Raw genomic sequence first — 13,501 nt, 5'->3', positions numbered from 1 at the left:
TATAGTAAAAAATTTTAATTATAGGCTAGATTTACATATTAAATATCAGCACTTTAGATAAATACTGACCCTTATGGTTCCTTCACAATGTAGAGATGGAAGAATATCACATCTGCTGTGAAAGTATAACCCATTAATCCACCAATCTATTCACTTCATTGTAGAAGCTTATCAGGTTGATTGAACATGATTACTCTTTTCTAAATTCGTTCTGACTACTCTCCTCTTTTCTTCATGTATTTGGATGCTTTCCAGGAGGATTTTCCCAATCACCTTCCCAGGGACAGTGGTGAAACTGACTGGCGTGTAGTCCTGAGCTTACTTTTCTCCATTGAAGACAACAGCAATGTTTTCTCTCTTCCATTCTTCAGGAATCTCTCCTGTTTGCCATGACTATTGAAAGATAATTGAGAGGGGCCTTTCAATGACAGTAGCCTGTTCCTTTGGGTGCAACCCATCAGAGCCCATGGCATTGTGTGTGTTCAGTTTGTTCCCACAGAGGTTACATGCCTTCTTGCAAACTTCTGGCTTGAGGGGCCTCAGGTAAATACAGATGTTATTTTGTTTTGTTTTGTTTTGGGGTTTTTATTTGTTTTACCAGGGTTGTGTGTGGGTGATCCTTTCTGCACATCCCCAGAGCTTTGCAGTGCCTCTCTGTGCCGCCCACAATCTTTGGCATGCTGTTCTGTATGGCCAAACTGTCTCAGAGTGCCACACTCATTCCTGTTGCTTACTTATTTCTGAAACATCCCAATCTCTAAGCATCCTTTTAAAAAACTTTAAAAGTAGAAATCTCTAGAGTTTTGTGTTAGTGTTGTCTCAAATACTATGTACAGATGTGAAAACTTCTGTCATCCTATTTCTGTTTATAGGTTATATGTGTTCCCTTGGCTACAGCTTTGCACAGGGACCTCATAGAGCTAGCTAACGTGGCACTCTGCTGTGATTTTGAAATCCTCCTCAGTCTCAGTAAATTTCAGAATTGAATGTTGAATGTGACTGCATTCTCTACTACTGCATTTATGACCTGTTAAACCACACTAAAATATGTATGATTCATATGATCCTCTTTGTCAAAAAATCCATGTCTTCTCTACACAGCTGGCCCATTGTTTTAATTGTTTAGTACTTATAAATTTTTAACCATGTGGAAATTTTTACCAGTAATCATTTATTTTTTAATCTTTAAGGAACAGGAAGAGAGGCTCCACATATACTACACTAACAGATCTTTATGGTACTCCAGAAGGAACATCATTCTATAATGATTTGGCATTTACTTTTTTTCTTTGTGTGATTGCATGTAATGAGAAAATGAATTTGCATCATGCTTATTCTTTAACAGCTTGACAAATGGAAGTCATATGACTTAATGTACTGAAGCAAGAGTTACCTTTATTAACTAAAACTCTACTTTCATAAAAAAATTATCAAGTTTGAAAACAAATCCACTGTATTACAATGGATCACTTCTTTGTAGCAAGTTGCAGGAAAATATTAAAAAGTGCTTTTGTTCTTAACAATACATTTGTAATAATTGGATTTTTTTTATTTATTATTGCTGATTCCCATACTATATTCTATTTGGAAAGAAGTATGCTTCTTAGAATGGAGAAGATTAATTTTTTCTGGTATAATCATTGTTATAGGGAATAAAGGTTTTGTAGTAGAAATTTAGCATTAGGTCTGCAATACTTAGAAAAGCAAAGTGGAATAGTTATTTTATTCTCTGATACATGAGAATGTATATCTAAACACACAAAAGAAGCTTTTACTGATGAAAATACAGATAGATATGCCATAAAATTAAATGGAGCCTGGACCTAACTTTGATGAAATTTGAATCTGGCAGTTAGTTTTACAGAAAACAAATTCTTTACTGGGCTTTACTAAGAATTCAAATCTTAACAGATGTAAAGTCAATAAATGTTTTGACTTAGATTGGTCACCAGAGTTCCTGTAAGAGATCTAATCAACAACAAAAAAGCCCTTCCATCTTCTCAGACTTAGGTTATATAAAATACAAGAAGATTCTGGAGAGATCTTGCTTGCTTATTTGGTTGCTCACTTGAAAAAAAAAAAAGAAAAAGATAAGGTTTACAAATTTTTCACACTAATTTTACCTGTGAATGCATTGACTCTATAATACACGTCAAACCCTGACAAACACAAATTATACATAAAAGGAGGGAATTTTTAAAATTTTCTCTTTACTTGAGACTAAAGTAGAAGCACTCAAATCTCAAGGAATTGTTTTCTCCCTTTGCCTTAAAGGCCACTAGCATCAGTGAGCCAGCATCTCTCTGTATCACCAGTTCTACATTGACACAAGCCAGTCAGGCTCCTGATCTCTCTGCTGCCAGAGCTCACAACCCTGTACAGATTGGTGAAGGGACAGTGACAGCCTTGCAGATGTTACAACCATAGAGGCAGGGTTTGTACGGGAGGTGGACTGCCTCCTAATGGATTTCCCTTTCTATACAGGCTTGGAATGACCTTAAAGTACAGAATGCTAATAATTCTTTCTCAGAAGTGGAGTTGAAAAAAAAAAACAAACCCTGCATAAACAGTGAGATTCTAGTGATAAAGTGATATTTGCATCTCTGTCAATAAATAAATAAGACCACAGTCCCTTCCTATGGCCAAGGAAACTTGAAACTCTATCAAACATTTCTTCTATAGAAACCAGATGTTATGTTGCTAATTGGTATGAGTCGGTCCCTCCCTCAAGATATGGACATGCTGACTCCAAGGGATTTCTCATTAAATTTGGAAAAAAGTAATCATAATTTCTCTCCCTCATTTCAAGTCACTTTCTCATAAGGTGCATAGGAAAAGTATTAATTTAAACCAAAATGTTCACATCTAGCCAGTAAATGACTCTGGAAGAAGAGTATGAGAGCATGATCTCTTAATTCTGTTACAGACCAAGTTAATCCTTGTACCACCATAATTGAACTACAGGTATCTGCTTTTAAGGGAGATCTTACACAAAATTTTGTATAATTTTTTCTAATGTTTATTTTCTGTGATTTGGCTGAGTTTGATTATATACACAGGAGACGGATTTTCCCAACGCGTCTGAAGTGTGATCAAATTTCCAAAGCATACATAGTGAGAACTATCTGAAATGACACAGGACATCTGAGATGTTCTGCATGCAGCTGGTATATATGACACAGGATCTATGAGAAACTCATATTTCTGGTGAGCAACTGCAAGTCAGGTTGGATATGCTCAGTTATCTCACACACCACTGGATACCTCTGCTTAAGCAATTGATTGCAGTGCTGAATTTCAAGAAATATAAATCTCATCCCAGTTTACCTTCATGGGGCCAGGATATTATTCCCAGTTTGTGGGAGTTTCTTATTGTTTATAATTACATTAGTAGAATCTAATCTAAATATTGACAGTTAGGCAGCAATTAAGATTAAACTGTAAAATAAAAAATCAAGAAGCAATACTAGAAACTGAGTGCAGACTTCAGTCAGTATTGCCAAATAACCTGACCAAAGGTAGATGCCAATTTGGAGCAATTGGTCTACAATCTTCATAAAATAACCTAAAAAATATGTGTCTAAAGCCACTGAAAAAAATGTCTGAGATTTTTCCACTAGGCTATGAATATGACACAAGAGCTGTGTGAACAGCATGGGACTACACAGGGTCCTTTCTGAAGATTTCAAATGGCAATTCATGCTGAAGTGTGAGCAATTGTATCAAGCCTTGTTTGTGCAGGAAAAAAAAAAAAACCTCTTGAAGAGGATATTTATCTCATCTACCTCAAACATATTTTATGAGAAGATGAACTGTTTTTAGGAGGACCCACAGCCAGACCTTTCTACAAGTGCCTGGTTTTAAGTAATTGTTGGTGCAGTGTAACTGGAGTACTGTGAACTAAGAAAATTACCTTGAGATGTGTGGTGCAGTTACTTCATAAAAAGAATAATTGGAAGTCATTTAGAAAACACTTCACTCTTTATACAAAAACAATGGGTGTCAGCTGAAGAGAAGATAAGGAACAATTTTAGTTTTACAAAAATCTTTTATTCTGAAACTATTGAGCATTTTAATATTTTTTTGTTAAATGAGACAAAGGAAGCTAATGAAAACTGTATTCCTAAGGCAAAAGAAGGGAGAAGTGCTTTAGAAGTTAAAATGGAAGAAGTAATATGGTTTTAATAAGAGAGTAAAGAGAACATGGAAACTTTGAAATAATATAACATGTTCAAGACTAAAGGATGCTGAAATTTTGAGAGGTTAATTGAGAAAAAATTATAGGAATCTGAGATAAAGATGAAAAGAGTAGATCATATTAAGTCCTAAAGATTGCCAACGAATATGCCTGGATAGTCAGTTTAAAATTAATTTGAAGCTGGCATTAGATGCAGCATTAGAAAGCCAGATAGCAATGCTGAAAATATTGAGTGAAGTTCATTAGTTTCTCTGTTTATGCAGTATTTGTGATATTCTCAAAAATATACTGGTTACTCATTTCCTTATAGTCATGAATTTTACAAAATTCTGTAAAAAAGAGTTAATCTTCTGGAGACTGAGGAAAAAAGCAAACAAACTTTATGATGACTGAAATATGGCGTTGCTTAGGTATGTTTTTCACTTTCTTTTTTGGAACACGAAATTTTATTTTAAATTTTAAATGCCCTTTAAGAAGAAACACAATAAGCCTTAGATGGTTAAAAACTCAAGAATGAAATGGATAAAAATTAATCCAAAGAAATTCTGCCAGGTGCTGCTTTGCAAAAATGAAAATCAAAATCACTCCTGTTTAATTGGAGCAGAAACAATATTTGCCCTCTTTTGAATTCTCATAAAATAAATAAATAATTAATAAATAATAATCTAGAATAAATAAAATAAAAAAATGATCAAATAACCAAATTACAAACTTACAATTTGTAACTGTGTGAAAGAAAATAATCTATTGCTGGATTAAAAATTTGTTTTAACTCTACTCACAGGAAAAAAAACCAGTGTAGATATTGGGAACAAAATACTTAAGAAACTTTGAAACACTAGAACACGAAAGAGAGTTGAAAATACTCAGTTTGTCCCATAATTCCCAATTCTTTTAGAATGACTTTTGATTGTCAAAAGTACAACGGATAAGCTTATAGCTATCAATACACTGAGAGTAAGACGATGTATGGTACAGAATAAAGGAATATTTTCCTTAGGAAAGCTTCTGAGTCACTATGAGACAAAAATAATGTGTGAACAAGATTCAGTTATGTAAACAACATGTAACACCCCATTGCATCTGAGGAGGAGCTGATTCTGTGTCAATCTATGTTTTATTTAATCACACTTATTTAAAGTAGAATTCATTAGCTGGCAAATCTGATTAATTTCTATGTATACACTTCACTTATAGTTTAGATCTCAAGAAAGATGGAGTTCCCTTAGATTTACGAGATTTTGGTAAAATATTATAAAAATATACCTCAATTCTAATAACTCATTCAGAGGTCCTGATCCTGCAAAAAGCGCACACACAGGTATCTACACACTTATAGTTACATATATCCTTCTAAACACAACTGGTGAACATTTTTGTATGTTTCTGTACTCTTTTGGAGATCAATGAAAATGCTCTCCTGAGCATGAAAGTCCATGGCATGGGCTTTCACAAAGGCTATGGGAAAGATGTTCATTGCGGGCTTTAACCCCTTTCTAACTCTATTGTGAATCACATCCTCTAGCAAATTAGCAGACCTAATTTATCAGCTGCACAAGAAGACAAGGTTGAGCTAAGAACAGGATGGTGTGCAGGTCTTATTCTCGTGTTACTAAAGTAAAGAGGTTGACCGTTTAAGAAATGAGGCTGGTTTATAGTGACTCTAAGGATAATTCTGCGGTGCATTCTCAATATGCATTAAGATAAAATCTGGTTCAACTGAAGAAATATGGAATTGAAAAACCACAAACTAATTGTCTACCCTTAAACACATCATAGAAGGAATAGAAAGAATGCTTTGTGCTGAATGCACATATGATTTGACTTGAGGAAATTAAGTGTCTTGTAACATGTAAAAGAGATAATTTAATTTATCACAAATCATTGTCATTAAAATATCTGAATCTGTCTTGTCATTCAAAGAAATATCCCTGTATTGACACATAACAATGAATGATGGACTTCAACTTGCATCTCCCTTTACTGTAAACAAAGCTACTGAAATCAGTGATTCCCACTGACTTTTGTAGGTTTTGTATACAGCCGAAGCATTTCTAATGAGATTCTGCATATTCGAAGGGCTTGAAAGAACTGTCTTTAGAAGAATGACCCCAAAAGAGAATTAATCCAATAGGTAATAATAAGGGAATGTTATCCCATAGAAAAATCTTTCTAACCATACGGGTATCATGGTTCCACACTGAATATGAAAAGCAGTCCGGGCTATTTAATAATGAATAGCTTCCATATAGTAAATGCAAAGGATCTAGATAGTCCTTTAAATTAGTCCAAGTGTCACACAAGGCACATGACTTATCTAGAGTCTCCTTTCCAATCTGGCAAAGGATTTCTCATATGCTTTGTAAAAGGGACTTTTCCAAACATTGTGGTCTCCCTTGAATGTTTTTGAATTTGAAGGAGTATTTCTGTTTTGGAGCCAAAATTATTTGTTTATAAAATGTATAAACAATTCAGAAGAAAATAATGAAATTCTTATGGACAGCTCTGGGGTGTGTGTCATAAATACTAAAATAAGAATCATGCCCTAACTTCTTCGAGACTCATTGTCGTGGTTTGAGAGCCCCAAAATCCAATTCCCGAGTCCAAGCCCCCCTCCCACATCTCAACCCACTGTGAGATGGGTTTTCCAGACACTACACAAGACTCAATATGGGGGAAAGGGAATTATATTACAAGCACTGTACAAATAAATAGTACAATACATCATATACATAATCTTAACTATCTCTCCTATGATAAATCAGTATTTACGATGAATCAATCTCTTCTCCCTCCAATAAAAGTCCAGAAGGGAAAAGGAAAGATTCTTTCCACTCTCAGGGCAGCAGCCTCTCCTCTTCCATGCAGCAGCTGTAGCTGGACTGTTGCAGCTGAATCTCCTTCCATTACACACAAGGGGGTCTCCTCTCCCCACTCTCTTCCGTGGACTGCGATATCAGGGACAAGCTCGCATCACCACGTCATATCACGAAGTGCAGGGGCATCTTTGTGACGGTCCCTTTCCTCAGGGGATTCACCCCTGAGTCAGAACGTCTCGGGCAGCTTTCAGTTGAAGGTCTTTGCCTTAAGAGTTCTATCAGAGCTCCTGTGCGCTGTCTTAGGCTGCTAGGCTTGGCAGCAGCAGCAAGGGGGGCCAAGGTCACCCCCTCCACATTCCATCTGGTCGTCCCGGTCCAGCTTCAGGACGCCTGAGCTTCTCAGCTCCTCTCTCTCCGGTGTAGCATGTTTGAAACATTATTTTCCCAATACCTGCAGCTGACCAACAACAGAAATAATTTTTTAGAACACATATCAACCAGCCAACAACAAAAACCAAGCCAAAACAAGACCTCACATACTTCCGGAGATTTATCATAGAATCACAGAATGGCTTGGGTTTGAAGGGACCTTAAAGATCACCAACAACCCTGGCATGGGCAGGGACACCTTCCACTAGACCATAGCTGCTCAGAGCCCCATCCACTTGAACACTTCCAGGAATGAGGCATCCACAACTTGTCTGGGCAACCTGTTCCAGTGATTCACCACTCTCACAGTGAAGAATTTCTTCCTTATAACTAATCTAAACCTATTCTCTTGTCCCATCACTATAGACCCTTATAAAAATTCCCTCTCCAGCCTTTTTTAAGGCCCCGTTTAGGTATTAGGAGGTTGCTGTAAGGTATCCCTAGAGTACTCTCTTCTGCAGGCTGAACAGGCACAACTGTCAGCCTGTGATTGCAAAAACCTGTTTTACAATCACAAACCTGTGATTGCAAAGGTTTAACTAAGAAAAAAATATTTTCTGGAGACAGGTTGTTAACTGTTAATATGTCATTGATAAAAACACTGATCAATGAACTAATCCAGGATGTCATGAAAGTATTCTACTCTTATACCACTGATGTAATTTTCAAAGCACAACAAGGTTAAAACTCTGTGAAACAATTGGCATAGTAGAAAGACCAGATGGGATTAATGTCACTGAACTGTAGCCATCTGACTGTTAGCTGCTAGTGTAAAAGACTATACTACTTTAATTCTAAACAAAAGAAGAAAGTTAGACTTTTCCAGAAGGTGGCTCAGTTCATCCTGAAATAAGTCTGTAGTAGGAGGAAAGACCTGACAGAGGGTCCTGTCTAATTTAATCTACATTTTTATACAGGAGAAACGGCAAACCATCCATTCTTCTGTACTAGCTCAAATTAATATTTTTTAATCTATATGTATTTTCATATCCAACTTCTCTATGGTATGCTTCATTATAGACTTGTGTCATTCTTGTTTATATCAATATTTTTTCACTTTTTCATACATTCTGTCATTAGGTTTTGAATTGCTGTTTGATTTTTGCCTCTTTAACAATATTTAAGGTTTGGGGTTGGGGTTTTGTTTGTTTGTTTGTTTTGATATGTCAGTTAAAATAATTTGATATTTATTTTGAGTTCAAATGTAGATTCAAAAAAACCTAAATTTAGTATTTACAGTGTATCAGTCTACATGTGATCTACATGTCCAAGCTTCATTATAGTCAGGAGACATAAGATACTTAGTACTGGATATGATTTGTTATGTTCAAATATATCAATACTTCTGGGACAGACGAATATGACAAAGGACATACTGGAAGAAAATACTTTTCTGAAGCTAAAGGTTCAGTGTGATATCCCAGGTCTTTTGTTTTAGCTGGTATTCCATATGTATGTTTAGGCAAACTGATTGGATTTCCTGCTGACAAGCAGATACCTACTTAGTAAATCACTAAATTTAGGTGCTGAAATGTGATACCTTAAAAAGTATTTTACTCCCAGATGTCACACTGCCCATTCTTCTCCAAAATATTTCAGAAGAAAGTGTAACAGCTAACAAGTTTAATAATGTTACAGTGGATACTGCTGCATTTATATAGAGTAGTCTTACTCATAATTCCTTGGAATAATAACATTCTAAGCTTGTATCCGTTTACAGCCATAAAGTAAATAAAATATCAAGGCTAAAATCCAGCCACATAAAAAATCATAATATTAAGGTGAGAAGAAACAATCCACATATTTACTGTTAAACAACATACTTCTCCTTCTCCAAGACAGAAGGTTTTGTGAGAATTTAAAGGCAGAGAATGCTGCAAATTTTGAGCTGTTGACATAATCCCATGTTGTGTTTTCTCATGGCAAAAGTGGTCCAGGTACTTACCTTGTTGAAAAACTAATGGCAAAGTGTTAATCAGAGAATTGCAGTCATATTGGAAAAATGAAGGAAAGAGAAGAATGAGAAGAGAGTGACCTAAATCTATCTCATTTTTCGATTTTTGATTTTGACAATTTAAGAGTCCTTATTCTTAATGAGTCTTACCCTATAAATGACACCCAGTTGCAGAGGAAGGGAGTGTAAAGAGCTCTTGGCATCAGAATTCAAAAATATTTTAGGTAAAGTAGATAAGCTGTCTTAAGGAAAAAACATGAAATTCAATAAGTACAAATGCAAGGTGCTCTTAGACAAAAAATTACAGCACAAATACAAGGTAAGTGAAATTATTTCTAAGTATTACTTCAGTAGAAAAAAAATCTTGAATTCCCAGGAATGAAAAGGTAAATGAGGCAACACAGGATTCCATGAACAGATGATATCCAGATCTGCTGGAGAATAAAAAAGCTACTCATCCACATTAACTTTCTGTGTATGTTCTTCACAAAGTTTTGTGGGTAAATCTGCAGGTCCCTAAGGGTTTACAGTCTTTCCATCAGTACTTGCAGCATGAACCAGGAGAGGGAGAACCTTATGCTTCTAGCTATGTCCTCTGCTCTTGGGGAAGGCAATGGCATCTGGAAGAAAAGTTGATGCCCCTCCACAGACGCACTAAACTTTTTCACAGAAAGCTCAGATATGATCTGCCACAAGTCAGACAAGATGTGTAAACAGCTTGTTGGTGTATTTGGGCAACATTGTGTATTAGTAGTAACCAGAAATTCAGACAGTCTCAGGTATGGTTTCTTAGCTATAATGAAGATGCAACCAGTCAGATCGATTTTATGTTCCAGACAGGAGTTTGTCTTTGCAGTTAATTTTGTGGTTATGAGAGCGTTTTTACTTGTGTGAATACTGTTTCAAGAGTAACTTATTTCAAAAATTCTCAATAATGAGTCTGGTTATATTTCTGGAAACATAAAATAAATAAAAATAAAATACTAAGGTAAATAAATACGTATAAAATACTAACACTGCAGAATTAGATATAATTCTAAACCTATTGACTTCCTGATTTATAGCTTCCTGGGACTTCGTAATTTCTGAAAATTCAATCTATTGAAACTTTTCTCACATTTAATCTCAGTATAGCTGAACATCTGTCATCTTGCACGGTTATTTTACAACCAGCATTTGCTGTCTACACCTATGTATGTTTAGCTGGTAAATACCTGTTATGTTTCAACTTCAGTTTTCTGCTTTTTTGTATACAAGGACATTTTCATTATCAAAGAAATACAAAACAACACAGAGTCTTGTTATGTACATCAGACGTGTGTAATTTTCCATAACCATAAATAAGAGCTTGAATAACCTTGATCTTCTATTCTGTCATATTGTTTTTAAGCTGATGTAACACCATTGACATCAATGGACTTACCCCAGTATGAAATTGGTGTAATGGAGTGGAAAATCATTGCCGAAATCTCTAAGGGGATATTCAAAGTTCCCTTTACTGTAAGCTGTGTATTAGACTGGAAGATCCATAGTTTGTATTTCCATGTTTTGATGTGTATATCAAATGATAAAGAACTGTAAAACCCTCTAAATTGGAAGCTATTCATAACCTTTCTTAATTAAGCATGAAATATTTAATTTTTAAATTGTCATTTTTACTGTATGTTTAAGTATCTACTCAATGTCACAATTAATTTAAACTTTGGAGAAAAATATGATGTGTAGCAATTTAATTTCATACTATACACTACCAAAGTCAACATAATTCGTGGAAATGTAAATTAAATGAGTTGGTTTTTCTTTTTCAACTAAATGATATATGGAGAAGGAGCTTTTGCAAAGCTACTTAGCAGACAAGATCAAGATTTCATAAGCCTGAGTGTTCATCTAAATATTAGTTGTAGCTAACTTCTAATTTAGTAACAGCGTACAAGTCTTTGTATTTTTCAAGTAATTTTCCTGAGAGGAGCCAGATTAAACTGTCTTGATTTTCTTTCCCTAATTACAAGATCAACATGTGACTGTCAAGTGGAAAATAAGGATATTATGTATCTGTTCAGTTTCATACTTGATTTCCTATGAATTTCTGTTACAAGATGATGAAAATACGAACCACAAACCACTTTTTTTTTCAAGTAGAGTGACACACATGGCTTCATTTTTCTTTCACCTCTACAAAAAGTGAATCTAGCTTTCAGAGTAAAAATGATAATTGAGCAGAGTTGTATTAGTGGGAAATGTAGATAACAATGTGGGTTTTGACCACCTTGTGAAATTTTATTACGGTTAGGAAGAGCTTTGTCAAATCAGTTGTATATAATTTATTTTATTCTTCCATTACTTCACAATTTAAAGAGGCAAGATCCTGTTTTTTCAGCTATCAGTGAATAAAACATTTCCTGAATACTTTAACTTCCTTAAGAAGACAAATTCTTTTTCCTACCCTTCTTTTATTGTAAGCATTCTTTCTCACACAAAACATATTGTTTAGAATCTTGATGAGTTTAATATGTAAATATTTCACGTTGTTTCTTATAAACTGTGTTTTTGAACTATTGGTGAGAAAATTCTCTCTTAAGCAAAAGAAAGATGAAGTCAAAGGAAAGGAAACTGTGCCAAACCAAAAATGCTGTGTGATTTACTTTTGTAAAATTTCATATAGAAACATGAATTTGAAAGTATTTCACAGACGGCATTAGTGGTATTGTCAATATTTTTTCACTTCACATGGGGTATTTTGCATGTCCTAAACATGGTAGGTTTAATTCCCTGTCTCCTGTGCTTTGTCATATCATTTTCCCCTGGGAAATGTGGTATCACATCAGAATTATCTATTCATCTGTAGTCGCACTTTTATGTTTGCTTCATGGAGGGAAGTGAGTATGTAATGGGCAAGGCAGCAGGGACTGGTGTTAACAAGGTCCTAATTTGCTTTCTCAGCATCAGAAATTACTCCAAGGAAAAGTTTCTGTTGCAGCTCTGCAGAGAATTATGGCAAATTATTTACTCTTTGCCAACCATTCACACTGATGTTATCTCTGTTGATTTGGGTTTCAGATGGAGTTTATGAATGATATTCAAACTGGATCTTTTCTACACTTCCAGCTTTTTTCCAGAGCAACCTAAATTCAGATTTCAATAGACATTGTGGTCCTCCATATGAATTGCATTGGTCTGGGATCATCCTATTCCTAATCGTCTGTGCATCTGAAAACCTCAGTAATTTCAGCTGGCATTTTGGTAGCCTAGGGATTTAGGCCTGGGTCCTAATTAACTATTTCAATTTAGGTTTTGTGTCTGATTTTGATTAAGAATATCTGGAAGAGAAAGGTTTGTTTTCTCCAGATACGTTTTCATTTTATCTTTACATTCTCTGAATTTAATTCATTTCGTCATTAATCTTTATTTAACGACCGTTTTCTTTTGTCAATAGCTACAGAATAGCTTTATTAAATTAAAATGACATTTGTAGTAGTTTCTCACTTCTTTTTGATCACTCTTGTGAGTATAAATATCAGTCATAAAAATTTATTTGTAATTCCTTAAATAGAGTCACATTCAGAACCCAGTTTTCAGGTCTATGCTTATAAAATGATGGAAACTATTGTCAACTACTCCTCAAAAAATTAGGGAGGATGAAGACTTTGAAGTGATACTTGAATGTGTGTGTCTAGTACTCAGAAAACTGGTGCTTATTTACTCTTCTAGCAAAATTCTTTCTTTATCTGTTGGTCTCAATTTGTTTTGATTAATATGACAAAACTATCCTGAACAATGCTCTATTGCTTGGTTAACACAAACTAGTGTTGTTCTGAACTGTTCCAGCAGGAAAGAGCAGGGAACAAATTCCTCATTTCTCAATGAATTTTAGTTGACATGTGCTAGCCCAATCCTACATATCTTTGAGACTTACACAACCCCTTTTCATTCGGGCTGTGCTGAAGTGAAAATTTTTATCATTTAGTTTCTTCTCACTACCCACTAGCTGGCAGTCAACCTGCAGCTTTTCAGTCACTAACTTTTCTCATGTGAGTGTTGCCTAGCATAGTGTGGACAAAATCAGTTGTATTGGTGCAAATTTCTTAATTAAAACTTTCAGTC

The sequence above is a fragment of the Chiroxiphia lanceolata genome, chromosome 2 (genome assembly GCF_009829145.1).
Source record: "Chiroxiphia lanceolata isolate bChiLan1 chromosome 2, bChiLan1.pri, whole genome shotgun sequence".
NCBI lineage: Eukaryota > Metazoa > Chordata > Aves > Passeriformes > Pipridae > Chiroxiphia > Chiroxiphia lanceolata.
This window is presented reverse-complemented; position numbering follows the sequence as displayed.